At 39.9% G+C, this 16,332-nt stretch overlaps 2 long non-coding RNA genes across 3 annotated transcripts in view; one reads left to right on the top strand and one right to left on the bottom strand.

The window, feature by feature from the left end:
- Positions 1 to 2,647: 2,647 nt before the first annotated feature.
- LOC125922093 (uncharacterized) lies at positions 2,648 to 11,141 on the bottom strand. The gene is made up of 3 exons (XR_007457572.1): positions 10,919 to 11,141; positions 10,714 to 10,838; positions 2,648 to 3,118 (listed from the first exon to the last, which is right to left on the bottom strand). It is a non-coding gene; the product is annotated as an uncharacterized LOC125922093 (long non-coding RNA).
- Positions 11,142 to 11,257: 116 nt separating this feature from the next.
- Positions 11,258 to 16,332, top strand: part of LOC125920811 (uncharacterized) — a 54,161-nt gene continuing 49,086 nt past the window's right edge. The window contains exons 1-2 of one of the 2 annotated variants that reach the window (XR_007457209.1): positions 11,258 to 11,397; positions 13,022 to 13,446. This is a non-coding gene — a long non-coding RNA (uncharacterized LOC125920811). The remainder of the gene's footprint in view (positions 11,398 to 13,021; positions 13,447 to 16,332) is intronic. The other variant, XR_007457210.1, reaches the window with a different exon arrangement.

The following is a 16,332-nucleotide window of genomic DNA, read 5'->3' as shown; positions in this document are numbered from 1 at the left end:
TATGAATCACCTGAAAATATCTTGGCAGTGCCTGTGTACACAATAACAGATTCCCTTGAGCCTCAAAAATGACATATAATGATTCCATAGGAGAACATGAAGCAATGTAGAAAAAATGAAATAGCTAGAAAGCATCGAGAATTCAAACCTAGCTTTCTAGGTCTCTGTAATGGAGAATCAAGTCTACATAAACTGTTCATGGTTTTGAGTTGACTTCCTGAGACAAGTTGAAAGGGATATTATGAGGTTAGCCTGAAACATCCTCAAAGAATGATGGACAGGAGTTTACATCACACAAAACTTTTCTTCTGGTAGGAATGTATACCTCTTACTGATTTCCTATGAAAAATTATTCACTATGAATTTTCTATAACTTTTTAAAATTCTCTGAACCTCCAAGTCTGTCCCTCCTGGCCTCTGGTGTCAAACTATGGATATTGACAAGAATGGCCAAGTCATCTGATATGAGCCTTCTCTATCGTTTTCCTTTCTTCATTTAAACAGCTCTTTTCCCCACATCCTCAGCTATACTGAATTCTTTCTCAGTTTATCCCCTCAGCTGCCTTTTATTATTACTTCTGGCTTCAGTGGATGAGATAGTCTTCCTTTTCAAAAGTAACCCCTTGACCTCTGTCTATGACCTTGAACCTCTGATTATCTACTTTCTTTGCATCTTCAATATCTTACTGTCTATTGATATCTTCCACTCTGCTGTAAATATCACTTACTGTCCAGTCTACATTTTGCCCTGCCATTATCTCAAACTTTTCTCTCATATTTTCTCATTCTGTCTCCTATTTTCCTCTCTTCCTCTCCCTTCAACAGACTTCTCAAAAAAACTCACTCTTCATTTTCACTCTATAGTCCCACCCTCCTCATCCCTTGAAGGCTTCTTTTTATCTTCACAAATGTGCTGAAACTCATTTGCTGTCTAACTCTGGCAATTCAACCATTAAACCCACTGGATTTTTAGATCTTGGCCTTTGAGCATCTGACAGAATGATCACTCCCTGAATGTTTACTTTCTTAGCTCCCATGCTTCTGGAGTCTTCTGATTTTCTGTCTGCTATTTTTGCTGATTCTTTTTCCTGCTCCCACTTCAAAATACTTTAAGAAAATAAACTCAAGTATCTTACTTTCTGTCTAATATATCCCATCCTAATAACACGACCATTCAGAGATTCCAATGCTGCTAGAAGAGTAGATTCAGAGACTCCCTTTAACTTCATGGTGGCATCCATTCTACTCTGGAAAATTTCTCTCTCTTCATGGTAGGATAATATCTTCAGTCATCTTGAGTGGGATCTTGTGAATTTAGAGAATTGTTTGATGCAAGGAACAGAGCTGTCACTTCATGATCCTCTATTATAAATATGAATGCCAATTATGAAGGAAACAGAAGTTTGGGGGGAAGATATAAGAATAGGAATTTTTGCCATCAGGAGTCTATTATATAGACAGAAGTATGCATTGGGGGAGGTTGGGAAATGGGGGAGAAATTGGTAAATCATTTCAGATTAATGTCTAAAATTAAAAAGTAAAAGATAATATTAAATGCTGTTAGAATTTTACAAATACAGAAAAAATAAGCTAAAGAATTAAAGTTAGCTCTGGGGAAAGAAAAATGGAAGACTCTTGTAATAAGAGTTTAGAATAGATTAACCCTTTAAAACTCTGCATGTGTAAATAAAACCCAAATACATACACAACAAGAGTATCATCAACATAGTTAACCATGCAGAATGCAAGATATAAGGGTAGCTTCCTATTATGTGGAAGACCATGACACCCTCTCTGGGCTAGCTGGAGAAATCTGGAAAGGGAGGGGGGAAGAACAAATAAGTTGAGATGCCAGTTTGGTGCTGATTCTTTTGCTTACTTCAGACATAAGTCTGAAACCCATAGGGGCAGGTAGGGACCATTAAATGGCTTGAGAATCTTAGCACTAAAAGAGGATATGTCCCATTTTTCACTGTGAGTGCCTCTCTTTAACCTTGGTGGCCACAGAAGAATAGAAATGATGTGTGAGGCAGAAAGCAAGATCTTGAGATATTCCCCACCTTCTCAACTGTCATGATCTCCTGTAGCAGGAGGAGACCAACAGTGTTCTGAGACCCCTGCTATGGGGCTCACGCTTTACTTTAAAGGGGTACACATTGGCTTTTCGCTGACCAAATTTTATTCTACAAGGCTAGAAGCCCTTGGGACCAAAGAGACTTGCCCACCCAGAGCTCACTCCACTCCTACATTCTGGGCTGTACTCTAGATCCTTGAGGTGCTAGAAATTCTACCAAGATAATCGTCAGGCTTTGTACATCTCTCCCTGGCTCTCGTCTCTGGAGGGCAAGTCGCACTACCCGTGTGTACATCCCTAGGGCTGAGTGGTGGCCAAGACATGGTTATTTGTGAGCTTGTGGGGGTGGGGTAGGCATTGGGTGTAGATGAGAGCTTAAATATGTGGGCTGGGATTTCCACACAGGTGTGTTCAAAGTCAAGAGGAAAGGAGCCACTGGTGGGAGGAGAATGGAAAGTGCCCCAGAAACTGGGTCTTGCTTTCCCTTTCAACACATTTCAGTGTAGAACTGTGAGAAATCTAATGCTTCTAAATTCAAATGACCTAAGTCATTATAAAAGTATATTTGTCCAGGTCAAAGTATAGAATATATTATATTTAATAAATTTTTTGCTTGGTAATGTTTAGAATTTTGATATGTGGGCCTCCATTTATACTTCTGCCCTGAGCCCTGTGTTATGTGGCAGGCCTGGAGGAAGAGTTTTGGAAGCTGTTACAAAAGTTAGTGGGGGTGCTAAAATGCTGAGGGGGCCAGGGGACTGCAAGATGTTGGGATGGAGATAAGGACAGCACAGTGTTCAGTCCTTGTGAGTAAAGGTGAAGGCAGGGACAAATTTGTAAGGGTGAAAATGAAGAAAAAAGTGATAGCAGCAGCAGCCAGTGTAGCAAGAGCAGAGGCTGACAACCAATAACCATAGGCCATGCAGCAAGAGACATTTCAGTCATCTAATGGGAATTTGGAGGATCAAATGAAGATTGGCGCCTTCCTTACACATACACCCCACACAGATGACACTATGACATTAGATGAGCTCCTCTTGCGCCCTGCAGGATGGCAAAAGGACAAAGAAATCTTTTGAGAGATTAGAACAACCATGCTAAGGAGATTAAACCATGAATTGAATAAATTTAAATCCTGAATAGGCATAAATTTTTACCTCAAAGAGAATAATTTAAACAGGATGTGACCAGATAGACTACCTTAAAGGTACATACTTTATTATTATTATTATTATTATTCTTTTGCTAGTGATCAAAGAGTGATTCAGAGGTACACTGAGGTCAGCTTTAGAAAAGTAACACCGGTGCATTTCCACACATCTGATTAATTAATGTAAATGGACTGGTAATGCTCTGAAATAAATGCTCATGGATACCTTCTGGAGAAACTGGGGAAAAGTGGTCCTTGTCAGCGTATGGCAGGAGAGCAGTACCATGATTATATGTCTTGGTAGCAAATAGCTCATTATAGCCCAGCTGTATGTAAAGTCTAACTTCCAAGGATTCAGAAACTCTACCTGATGGACACAGGGACATTTTGAGACTCACAAAGTTCGGAATACTCTGCCTTAGAGAGTAAGGTTGAAAGTGAAGTATGACTCCTAAGGGTATTTTGCTAGTGACCATTAACTATAAGGTCCTGGACAACACTTGCTGCTCCCAGACTCACTGAGAGCCAAGGGATATGATCCAAAGTCTTTGGGCAGAGAGAAAATGCCTTCAAGGGAAGGTCTATTACATTATTTGAACTGGATCCGATCAACAGGGAATGATTCTGGGCACCAGAATCATGGTGCCAGGTACCAGGGCATTAGAAACATCTGAAATTGTTGCCAAAATGGGAACTATCCATCCTATAGATATATTTTTTTGACTTGATGTAGATCATAGGGAAAGGGAAAGTAGCATACAATTATGATTACTTGATTTTTTTTCCATCTTGGGATAGCTGAGGATCTCAAGAAAAGGTGTGTGATTTGCTCTTACAGTATTTCATTGAAGACCTGAATATTCAAATAACTTTAGAATCTGTACACAGTTATAAGCCCTAGGCACTGGGAATAAAAACAGCAATAAAAGAAACATAGTTCCCTCATACAGGGTTTACTAGGAATGGGAATGGCCTCTAATAAGTTCTTAATAAGATTTGTTTAAATCATTGTATTTATTATATTTTTGTTATACATATATTATTACATATTTTGTATATTAAATGTACATATTTGGAAAATGAATAAACTCAGGATTTTATCAGGGATTTGACAACTTCCATAACTGCTCAGATATTATGCAGATAATACCTTTCTTCTGAGTGTGTTTCTCACCTCTATTTATTTTGTTCAGGGAACTCTATTGCAGGAAGGATTTTAGTTGGCCAGGATATAAGAACCCAAGAGATCAATTCCTAACAATCCCAACATCATATGAGAACCTTTTCCTGAAAATGATGGAGACACTCCAACCATGTCATTTTCGTTTAGGGTGGAAAGCATGGCAATATGAAAGGCACAAACATCAGGCCTGGGGGAGAATTGAGAAAGCATGAAGTAGGTTTTATGGAACATGGCATCAGTTGCTGGTACGATCCCACTGAATGATTTTCTGTATCAGCCCTCAGCAAACTGATTTTTAGGGCATTGGAGATGGATTGTTGACTTGAGCTAGTGTTGGGGTTTCACTAGGTAGGTGCATCACATCAGAAGTTCTAGAAGTTAGGGGCACCTGGGTGGTTCAGTCGGTTAAGCGTCCCACCTTGGCTCAGGTCATGATCTCACAGTTCATGAGTTCGAGCCCCACATTGGCTCTGTGCTGACAGCTTAGGGCCTGGAGCGTGCTTCGGTTCTGGGTCTCCTTCTCTCTCTAACCCTCCCCCAATCACACTCTGTCTCTGTCTCTCAAAAATAAATAAACATTGAAAAAAAATTAAAAAAAAAAAAGGTTCTGGAAGCTAATGGGCCTGGCTTAACCCAGAAGTGCTGACTGAAAGACAATGGAATGGTCAAGGTGATATAAACCAGCTCAGTTGGCAGAATGGGAGTAAACGATGGAGACAGCAGCAATGTCAAGAAGTTTTAGTCCATGAATAGGAGGCACATTTCAGACATGGAGTATTTGGGGATGATTTCAAGGGCCACTATGTGGCTATATGTGAAAGGTATTTCAAGTACAGGGGAAATGGAAGATTTGGAGTTAAAGATGAAACTGTGAGGAAAATGTTTTGGAAATATCACCTAAATGGCTATTTAACTTAACCAGGGTAATAGCAAAAGTTAAGAAGTTCACAAGTTAAAAGGAAATATGTGCTCCAGGTGCCCAAACCGGATGTCAGTAAAAGGCACTAACAAGGAGAATAGCTAGTTGACCTCAGCCCCAAAGGGCAGACTTTGACATGTAGGGGAATAATGGTTTAGTGTAAAAGTTTCAATGGGGGAAGGAGGAGATAACCACCATTCCTTTTCATTATAAAGGTCTGCATGGGAAATATTAGTTTTGGGGACTATTAGGTTTTAGTTAAGCTAAGAAGGTACAAGAAGGTATAGTGGAGGGGTTTTGGTGTCACAGAATGGGGAAATTGGAGGCCATGATGGTAAAGGCAAGAGAGAAGTGCACAGGCAGAGGGAAGTTAGGGACGGAGAGTAGGGGAGAGGGTAGATGGTCAAAGGGACTTGAATGTCGGGCGGGGACTGAGAATAAACAAGGGTGTGAGGTCTGGTAGGATTAGCTGCTCTCCAGGTTCCAAGTAGAGCAGAGGTACAGAGTGGTTTCCTACCCTCCTTGGCTCAGACCCCTGGGGGTGTTGCCAGAGCCTTCATGATTAGCAAATTGTGATTTTTTTTTCAGCCTTCCAAATGGAATCTTAGCGGGAAGTTCCTGTGGTGCCTTTGAAAAGATCCTAGGTCAGGCATATGCAGATAAGGAAGAGTGTCCTTGACTCTACATGTCCTTCCCCTACATGTCCTCAATGTTCCTAAGGGATGGGATGGTTTTGAACTCTCAAAAGCTACCTGTAGCTTGACTCAGTAGCCCTTTTGAAGAAATTCTAGCTAGGGATAAAGGGGGATAGCTTGTTTCCAAGTCCACCTTTTTTTTTGTTTTTAATGTTTATTTTTGAGAGAGAGAGAGAGAGAGAGAGAGAGAGACGTGAGTTGGGGAAGGGCAGAAGAGAAAGGGAGACGGAGAATCTGAAGCAGGCTCCAGGCTCTGAGCTGTCAGCACAGAGCCCGATGTAGGGCTTGAACTGATGAACCATGAGATCATGACTTGGGCTCAAGTTGGACACTTAACTGACTGAGCCACCCAGGCGCCCCCAGTCCACTTTTTAAATGTAACTGCTCAAGAGACCAAGGCCCTTCTAAGGATCATCTTAACCACCACTGTTGACCTTTCTCATCTTTGAAGTTTGAGCTAAAATGTGAGTTCCTTGGTTGAACTACTACCAACTGAATCACTTTAATTAAATTCAAAGGATATAGCTGCAGAAAAAAACAAAACAAAACAAAACAGAATTGTAAGAAATACTAACACAGACTACTTTGCCTTAAGCTCAGGTCCACACTTTGTCAGTTTTCTTCCACCCAAGGTTTTTTCTAATAAGCCTGTGGAGGGAGATTGGAACTTTAGGATTCAGGATTTTGGTTGGTTGGTGAGGAGAAAATGAGAGAGAGGGAAGGAGAGGAGGAAGAAGAGAGAAAGAGTGAAACTATGTCATTGGTGTGGAGCTAAGGCCTGAAAAAGGTTCTTTCAGCCCTTTCACCATCCTGGAAGCCAAGAGTATTCTGGATGGAAAAAAAAAACAAAAAACAACAACAACAAAAAAAAACACCCACCAAAAAACTCCACAACTCCTTTGTTATGCAGGATAACTCAATTTGAAATAAATATACATGGATTTAAAATAATACATTAATTTAAATTCTCTAGGTGGAACTACTTTGATGGAAATTTCCCTAAAAAAGCAACAAATCATTTGCCTCTGCATCTAATCAGCCAATCAGACACCCCCATGCTGATTACTTAATAAGCTAGAATTTTAATGCAAAAATTTATGATTATCAACAATTCTTCTGGCCCCTGGCTCCCCCCAACCCACTTTGTGCTTATAATTCTTAACAAATTAATCTTTTCTTCAATCATATAACAGACTGTGTCAATCAAAACGAAATTCCTGGCCAAATATCTCAGAGCAGCTAGTAAAGCATGCAGTCAAGCAGTAAAGCATGCACCAAGTTGATGCCTAACCAAGTGGTTCTCTTTTCACTATCAAGAAGAAAATAATACAGGTACTTGTATGAAAAGGAAATAAAAGTCCAGAGCCTGCTGGTCTCATGGCAAAGACTAAAGGAAGAAAGAAAGCCCATAGAGTGGACTTGTACTATCCCTGTGATCTATTTCACTGAAGTTTCAAGGGAGACTCATCAGCGTGGGAACACTGGTCCAATTTTGGGTGGGAAAGTGAGACAAGGTAGATGGTCCTGGGCTGGACCTTGTGAGTTGTCATTGCTCAGTCCGCCTTAATAGAGTTGTGGTATTTTAGGTTTTTTTCAGAGCTCTTCTCTCTGAATTTTATCTCCTGGGTGGAATTCAAGTGTGGAATAAAACTGAGGAAGCGTGGATCTTAGCAGAAGTCAAAATAGTCTGTGGAGCCTAAGTTACATGTGTATGAGAGTATTTATGGAAGGGATCTATGTTTGCTAAACAATTATAATCTGTTTTCTATGGAAAGGGTATGTTGACTACATAATTAGTTATTTACAAAATAGCATAGAAAGTTTCATGAAGTGAATGAATCCTGTCTGTGTCTCATTTTAAAAGTAATAAGCATGATTTTTTGTAATCCATGTATATTAGTTGGAATGATTCTACCTTGCAGAAAAATAGCAACTATTTCATGGAATTGATGAGAGATCATCAAGCTGATGATGTGAAATCGTGTGTAGTTCCCAGAAGTATACAGCAAACATAAGTTATTATCATTATCACTCTAACCCCCTTCTTACAAAAGAGGAGCTTGAATTTCAGAGCATTTTAGTGACTTGCAAAAGATACAAATTAAATCACTGGATTGAGAGTGCTGCCAGATCGTATTGAAATCACCTGAACTGTTGGCCCACTCCTAAATCTATTTCCAAACTCATAGATACAAAGCCACAATTGAAACAGACTCACTTGTGGGTGGTCGCAAGACATGCTGAACAGAATGTTGTCGGATCACATTTTACACTAAATGCTACTACAGCAGGAACAAAGTTTGAGACTTAATCTGCTCATCCTCATAATTCAGACCTTTTGCTGATGTCTGGAAACTTTGCAAGAAGGATCCTTCAAGGGTCTGTTTGCATGAGCAACCAGAGACCAGCAAGTAGAGAAATTTATTGTGAGAAAACAGAGATTCAAGATGCACAAAACTGGTTCCATAATTGGCTGTTGTCAGAAGGCAAAGCGGGGACAGGTCTGACCTCCCCACCCCAGCAATTCTGGGTCGAAGAGAAGAGAAGAGAAGAGAAGAGAAGAAAGCAGCAATAAAATCCCAGGATCAGAAATGTCTCTATGAGTTTTTTAAAGTAAAGGCTAGCCATGGACACTCAGTAATAGAATACAGCAGTTCCCCCTTATCCACAGGGAATATATTCCAAGACCCCCGGTGGATGCCTGAAACTGAGGATTATACTGAACCATATACATATATACTTACATGCTAAAGTTTAATTTGCAAATTAGATACAGTAAGGGATTAACGATAACAATAAAATAGAACAAATATAGCAATATACTGTAACAAAAAGTTACATGAATGTGGTCTCTCTCAAAATATCTTATTGTATTGTATTTGCCCTTCTTGTGATGACCTGAGATGATAAAATGCCACTGTCGTGAGATGAAGTAAGGTAAATGACATAGGCATTGGACTTAGTGTTAAGCTACCATTGACCTTCTGGTTATCTGCTTCCAACATGGTTGACCATGGGAAACCAAAACTGTCCAAAGTAAAACCATAGATAAGGGGGTATGGCTGTAGTCTTTATAATGTATAACCTGAGGAGAGTGGAGGATGTTTTTCACATTGGAAGAGGTAGCTGTAGAACAGGTTGGCATTCAGAAAAACAGAAGGGAGGCCTAAATACATAACAGGAGCATCAGGAGTTCTAAAAACCCTGAACAAAAGCCACAAGTGTTTTCACTGTCAGGATAGCAAAGTAGGAGCTTGGGTCCCCTTGAGTCCACATTCCAAGATGGAGAGGGAAATAGTGGATGCCTCATGGTAGGCAGGAGAGCTACATTCAGGAGCACACATAAAATGAGAGCTTCCTTAACAAATTAGAGGAGTTTAAAAGGGATTGGAGTTTCTATAGTCCCGTAGATGAGAGATGCACCAAATTCTATTTAAACATTCTTATGGTTTTTCCAAAGGTCGTGGGCATGCAAATTAATTTTCTATGTTAACTTATTGAGTAGAGCTATGCTAGGCACTGTGGAGAGGTCAGGAAATAAAAGAATTACAAATTTTTTTCTCAAGGGGTTACAGTCCTCTGGTGGAATATATATTCCATGAAGGCAGGTACTTTATCCATTTTGTTGATTTTTGTGTTTTAGGACTAAAAAGGAGTACCTGGGATGGAAGAGGAAATTATCAAACAATTTGTTAAAATAAATTTTAAATGACATCAGTTAGTTTTGTAAGAACTGTAAAGAGTGATATCTATTATACTGCTAGATATGTATCAAAGGGAAATGACAACATATGTCCACATAAAATCTTGTATACAAATGTTCATAGTAGCCCCAAAATAAGAATGACCCAAATGTCCATCAGTTGATGAATAGATAAATAAAATGTAATATGTCTATAGAACAGAATATTCTTCAGCCATTAAAAGGAATGAAGTACTGACTTATGCTGCCACATGTATGAACCTTTTTTTTTAACGTTCATTTATTTTTTGAGAGAGAGACCAGCACAAGCTGAGGAGGTGTAGAGACACACACACACACACACACACACACACACACACACAGAATCTGAAGCAGTCTTGAGGCTACGAGCTGTCAGCACAGAGCCCGACATGGGGCTTGAACCCACAAACTGAGAGATTGTGACCTGAGCCCTAGTCAGATGCTTAACTGACTGAGGCACCCAGGCACCCCATGGATGAACCTTGAAAATATTATACTAAGTGAAAGAAGCCAGTCACAAGACTACATATTGTATGATTCCATTTATATGAAATGTCCTGAATGTGCAAATCCATAGAGAAAGAATGTAGATTAGTGATTGCCAGGAGTTCAGAGAAGAGGGATGGGAATGGGGACTGACCATTAATGGATACGAATTTTCTTTTGGGGTGATGAAATGTTCCCAAAGTCTATTGTGGTCATGGTTGCACAACTCTGTGAATATACTAAAAAATCATTGAATTGCAGATTGATTTTGAGTGAATTTTGATTCATTGTGAATGAATGAATTGTATGGTACATGAATTATGAATTATATATAAATAAATTATGAGAGAGAGAGAGAGAGAAAGGGTAATATCTGTAGGTTACCGTGGGGACATATGAATGTACTACCATAGACCAACGCAAAAGTAAATTATTCGTAACTTAAATTTTAAGTTAGAGAATGTTTGAAATGATGCTCTTACAGAGATTTGCTGCAGATGCAAAACGAGAGGAAAATCTCATTCAAAAATGATGATTTCTCAAATCTCCCTTCCTCACATCTGGTGTCATGTGGCCTCTGTCTGCAGATTCAGTCCTGCCCCGGGATCTAAAAATCATTTTGATCTTGATTAGAGGACATTTGGTGAACTCGAGTTCAATATTCCAAGGACTTAGCATGATTTCTACCTTTCTGCTGGTTTGGTTCTGATCTGGCATTTGCATGTAAGCCTTATTCTTGAGTCTAAATCCCCAAGTCGCCCTCGCATTTCTGGGCTCATGCCTTTTTCTCTTAAGCCTAATCCCTTAGCCTAATACTGAGTATATTAGGACCAAGGTCTTGCCTGGCTTTTCAGGGATTTTCCAGGCATAAATATTTGGTCCTTGACTATGATTGAGTCTTGGACATACTTTCCAGACACCAACCCCTACTCAGGACTTCTTCCTGCGTTGCCTTGTCATAATATTGGGCTTTGTGATGTCATATGCCTATCCAGATGCCCTCCACCCGTCTGTGTCTTTCAAGACACAGCATTCCAGGGGTCTGGCTGGACTGACTTCCACCACTGTTGAACCTGCCTTCTTCCTCTCTGCTTCTTCAGTTCCACACCACAGGTTCCAGATCATCCCAGTGATGCCAATCCTGGTACGACTAACTTTTTTTTATGGTAGGTGTGTCATCAGAATAATTTTGATTTTGACAAAAATTTACACTTTTTGGAGGTGCCTGGGTGGCTCAGTCGGTTGAGTGTCCGACTGCGGCTCAGGTCATGATCTCGCCGTCTGTGAGTTCGAGCCCTGTGTCAGACTCTGTGCTGACAGCTCAGAGCCTGGAGCCTGCTTCTGATTCTGTGTCTCCCTCTCTCTCTGCCCCTCCCTGATTCATGCTCTCTCTCTGTCTCAGAAATAAATAAACATTAAAAAAAATTTACACTTTTCATCCAATTTATCTTTTTTTAAAGATTCAACAGATACGCATTTATTTATTCACCACTGAGGGCTTTACTGTGAGAGGTATTGTCATAGGTGCTGGATATACAAAGCTGAAAAAAGTAAAGCTCCTACTTGAAATAATGAGGATGATGATAATAACAACTAGTATGGTTGAGCATTTACTAAGTGTAGTTACCAGACCAAGTGGCAGAACTTCACTATCTCCTATATGTTTCACAACAACCCTTTAGTATATGTTCTCATATTATTTGCATTTTGAAGATGAGAAAGCTGAGACCTAGGGAGTTACATGCCCAGGATTCAACTCTTAGACTATCTAATTCTTAATGCTAAGGTCTTAGTCAACACGAGAACCTAGATTCTAATGAGAATATAAAATACTGTGTTCAGCTATCACAAAGCAATCTTATATTAAGATAACATTTGATCCTGAAATGTCTATAGAAAAAAAACTATGAACAGACTTCCTACTCTCATGCCTAAGGTGATCTATCCAGGGTTAAGAACTAAGGTTTCACAAGATAAGGACTGATACCAGAGGTCAAGTTCAATAATGTTATCAAATCAGAAGGAGCAGGTGAGTTCCAGATGTTCAAACAACACCCGGGTACATAGCCCAGGTTAAAAAATATGAGAAATCCAAAGGCTAAATTACAGGCCAGTTTGAACCATAGTATTTCTGTATCTAGACGGGGGCTCTGAAAAGCAGACATTGGGAAACCCAGGTGTGCCAGGAGTTCTGCAATTTGCAGAAACTTTCAGAATTCTTTCCCAGACATAGCGTGATCACAGTGAGACAAGCCGAGGGTAAAGACAAGCAGGCCACCTGATTGGAAAGGGGAAGTGAAGAGAGCAAGTATTTCTAACAAATCGTGTATCTGCTACAATTTAATAATACAGCCCCACATTATTAGAGAGACTAACCTGTATCTGAAACCAGCAAATTGGATTCCACTAAGTGATTCTTTTTAGCCAAAAAAGGAAGAAAAGTAAACATCGAAAGAACTAGAAACACAATTAAAGTGAGTTAAAGCAACATTAGCAGTATCATAGAATATTCAACAACAGAAATAATAAATAGAATTAAGATTCATGCCGAGCAGTGTCTCACCACTTTTAGTACATTGTATTTTCCAAAGATGTCCACCACAATATCTTTCATCCCCTAAAGTTCTTCTAGAGCCTTGCTACTCCTTCAACAAGAGGTGGAGTCTAAATCCCCTCCTTTGAAACTAAGTCAGCTTGTTGCTTCCCTGTAACCCATAGATTGTGGCGGAAGGAATGTTAACGTGATTTGTTAGGTCACAGAAGGCAATGTGGCTTTTATCTCGTTGGCAGGAACACTCATGTTTTACAGCCCTGAGATGCCATATAAGAATACAACTGTCCGGAGACTGCCACGCTGGCAAGCTACATGTGGACATTCTGGTCAAAACACTGCAGCTGACAACAGTCCAGACAACAGTCTGCTTCCAGTGTCAGCCATATGGATGCGCTGTCTTGGCCACTGAGTCCAGTGGAGCCTTTGGATGATGACAGTAATAACTAACAACTGACCGCAATTTCATGAGAAGCCCCAAGCAAGGACTGCCCGGTGAAGAGTTTACAAATCCCCGACTCATAAAATTGTGAGCAAAAAACACCAGTCATTCCAAACTGCCCAATTTTGGGGTTAACTGGTATGCAGCAATAGTAACCTGAACACCACAGAGGTGAACTCACTGGGTTTCCAACACCCATGTTCCTCTTTTCCCATTGCAAGCGTAAGAATGACTGCTGAAACATGGCAGGAAGGACACCAGTGTGGGCGGGAAGAGAGTGAGTCCCACAGGAAGTTAGTTTAGGGCCACCAGTAAAATAATCTGTCCGTAAGAGTCCGTTCACTATTCACGGCATAATTAAGCAGTGTGAGATCTCAAAATAGTCGATTAAATTTTTTGTGAAGCTCAAGTTTTCATCTAAACACGCGTTCACTTCCTGACTTCAATTTCAGGAGGTAAGAAAAGCTCCAAATGGTAGCATGGAATTTGCCATACTGATATGACCAGTGAGTCAGATGGGATATATGTTTTTGTGCGTTTATTCTCAACTTCATAGTAGCATGTTAGCGGAAACTACAGGAATGGATGGTAGAAAGAAACACTCCATTTCTTCTGCTTTGGTTATAAGTCTGCTAATTACAAAAAGATATATTTGGAATAATTGTTTTTAAACTATAAGTGGTAATCAGCAAGCTATGAATCAGGATTCTTAATTCTATTGCTTCCTTTTCACTTATTCTCATGAGTAGAAGTTTGCAAATAATGCACATTCTCCCTGCCTCAACTTCTCTTCCAACTAAAGACTCCCACAAAACATGCCATGTACACAATTCTCAGGAGGAAAGAAAAGAACTATTTCAGGCATAACCTCCTAACCTATTCAGCACACCCTCAGCCAGCAACCTCATTCTCCTTTTGGCATTCAGAGGGCTCTGGTATATCCCTTGCCCTCAAAAATGCTCTCAGCATAATGAAAGTTGAGACGAAAATTAATCATTTAGTGAGGCTTCTCCTGCATCTGTTTAAAAACCTGCCAGGGGTGGGGGAAATCTGTAGAACCTTGGAAGTCTATATGGGGATTCACATTGACTGTACGGTTCTGGGAAAGTTGAGAAAATTAATGAGAACTGGTTACTAGGGAGAAATGAGGTAATGTTCCTCAGCACTTGAGATCAAGAACCCCAGCTTGGAATAGGTATCTTGCCTCTAATTTCCTCTAGCTCTCTACCCCTGCCATGGTCTTCCTACTTACCATCTCATGTTTGTATTTTCTAGCTGGGCCCTTTCCCTTACTAGATTATAAGCTTCTTACATGTCCTGGTATCCTTAGTGCCCCGGATGAGATCAGGATATAATATGAACTCAATAGACTTTTCATAAATTGACACAGTTTTAATTTTAAAAAAGAAAAAAAAAAGAGATCATGAATTTAATGATGCTTGGGAAGTATACACCTGGGGGTCCATAAGGAGGCCCAGGTACCCTTACACTAAAGTTTGGCATCTCAGTCCTTTCGAATGCAATCAGTTTGGAAAGGTCTTCAAATCTCCTCACAAATAAAAGTAATAGTAACAATAAGAAGAACAACAGCAGCAGCAACAATGGTACCAGATATTTTTATAGTACTTTTGTGTTTATCATAGTGATTTTTCTGACCATCTTTTTAGAAACTATTTGGCAAAACTGATCATTGTCACTGTATTGTCAGTTTCTTAATATGAAATTCAAGGAAGTAAATTATTTGTCTAGTTACACAGAAGTAAGGTGACAGCAGCAGGACAAAATTCTAGAGTCCAGGATACCTGTCCCAGCCCAGTGCTCTTTCCGCTGCAGCCCACTGTAAAATTCTGGAAATAGTGGAAATCATGGTTTACACTAAAAAAAAAAAAATCATTTTGGATCCTGATCAAAATTTGATGTTGTGGGTTTCTGCGATCCACCTTAGCTGAGAGGTAGTCATTTTTCATTTCGGGTCAGCACTTCAGTAGCTGAAAGCAGTCTGTGCATTCATTTGAAATGAAGGATGGGAAGCTCCCTGAAAAGGTTTGAAGTCTTAATTCAATTGATATTGGCACAATAAACTCTGGGATGCATTCAAATCCATTACTAAGACTTCTCATGCCAGCAGATTTGCCAAACTAGATGTGGAACTGCATCAAGTTCCTTCTGCTGCGTGTTTTAAGGTGAAATGATACAGATCTTCTTTCTTCACTTGGGAACTGAAGGGTGTTTTACTTGATGATGGTCTCCCTGTCTAAGTGACACCATAAGGAAAAGTAAAAATGAAATATCTAGCTCTTGCTTATCCCTGTAGTGCACACAGAAAGGCTTCCTGATTTTCCATGCTGGATTGGGATGTTCCTGTGGGTCTGGTAGTGGTCAATGGGGACTGGAGGACTCCATCGTTCCATATTCTCATGGTCTTTGATCAGAAGTTATAAACATCAGGAAACATGGAATTTTTATTGCTATATTCTAAAGCCAATTTTTTGAAATTGTGAGGACCTTTTAGATTAAATATTTTGGTCGTATCCAAATGTTTTGCTACACTTATGAAAATATAACCTAATTCTTATTCCTCATTACTTTTCCTCATAGCTTTCTACAAGACCTAATATCCCAAAGGAGGACTGAGTATACTGTTTAAAATCTTATATTTAGACATTCCAGAAAAAATATAAATATAGAATAACTTTTTATCAGGATAATTATAGCTTCAAGCCATATAGAATGTTGATTCAACTTTCTCCAACAATAAAGATACTAATTACCTCTTATAGCAAGAAGTCCAGAGATTGGGTAGCCCTAAGACATGGTATAGTCAGGGCCCAGCTTTGAACTCTTCAGTGCCTTTGATTCTTTTATACCCAGTTCTTGGAAAGGCGCAAGATGGTTAAAGCAGGTCTGGATGACGTATCCAGATAGAAAAGTGGCCAGTTCTGGGGTGCCTGGGTAGCTCAGTCAGTTGAGCGTCCGACTTCAGCTTGAGTCATGATCTCACGGTTCATGAGCTCGAGCCCTGCATCGGACTCTGTGCTGTTAGCTCAGGGCCTGGAGCCTGCTTCAGATTCTGTGTCTCCCTCTCTCTCTGCTCCTCCCCTGATCACA

This window comes from Panthera uncia, chromosome C2 (assembly GCF_023721935.1).
Source record: "Panthera uncia isolate 11264 chromosome C2, Puncia_PCG_1.0, whole genome shotgun sequence".
Classification (NCBI taxonomy): domain Eukaryota; kingdom Metazoa; phylum Chordata; class Mammalia; order Carnivora; family Felidae; genus Panthera; species Panthera uncia.
This window is presented reverse-complemented; position numbering and strand designations above follow the sequence as displayed.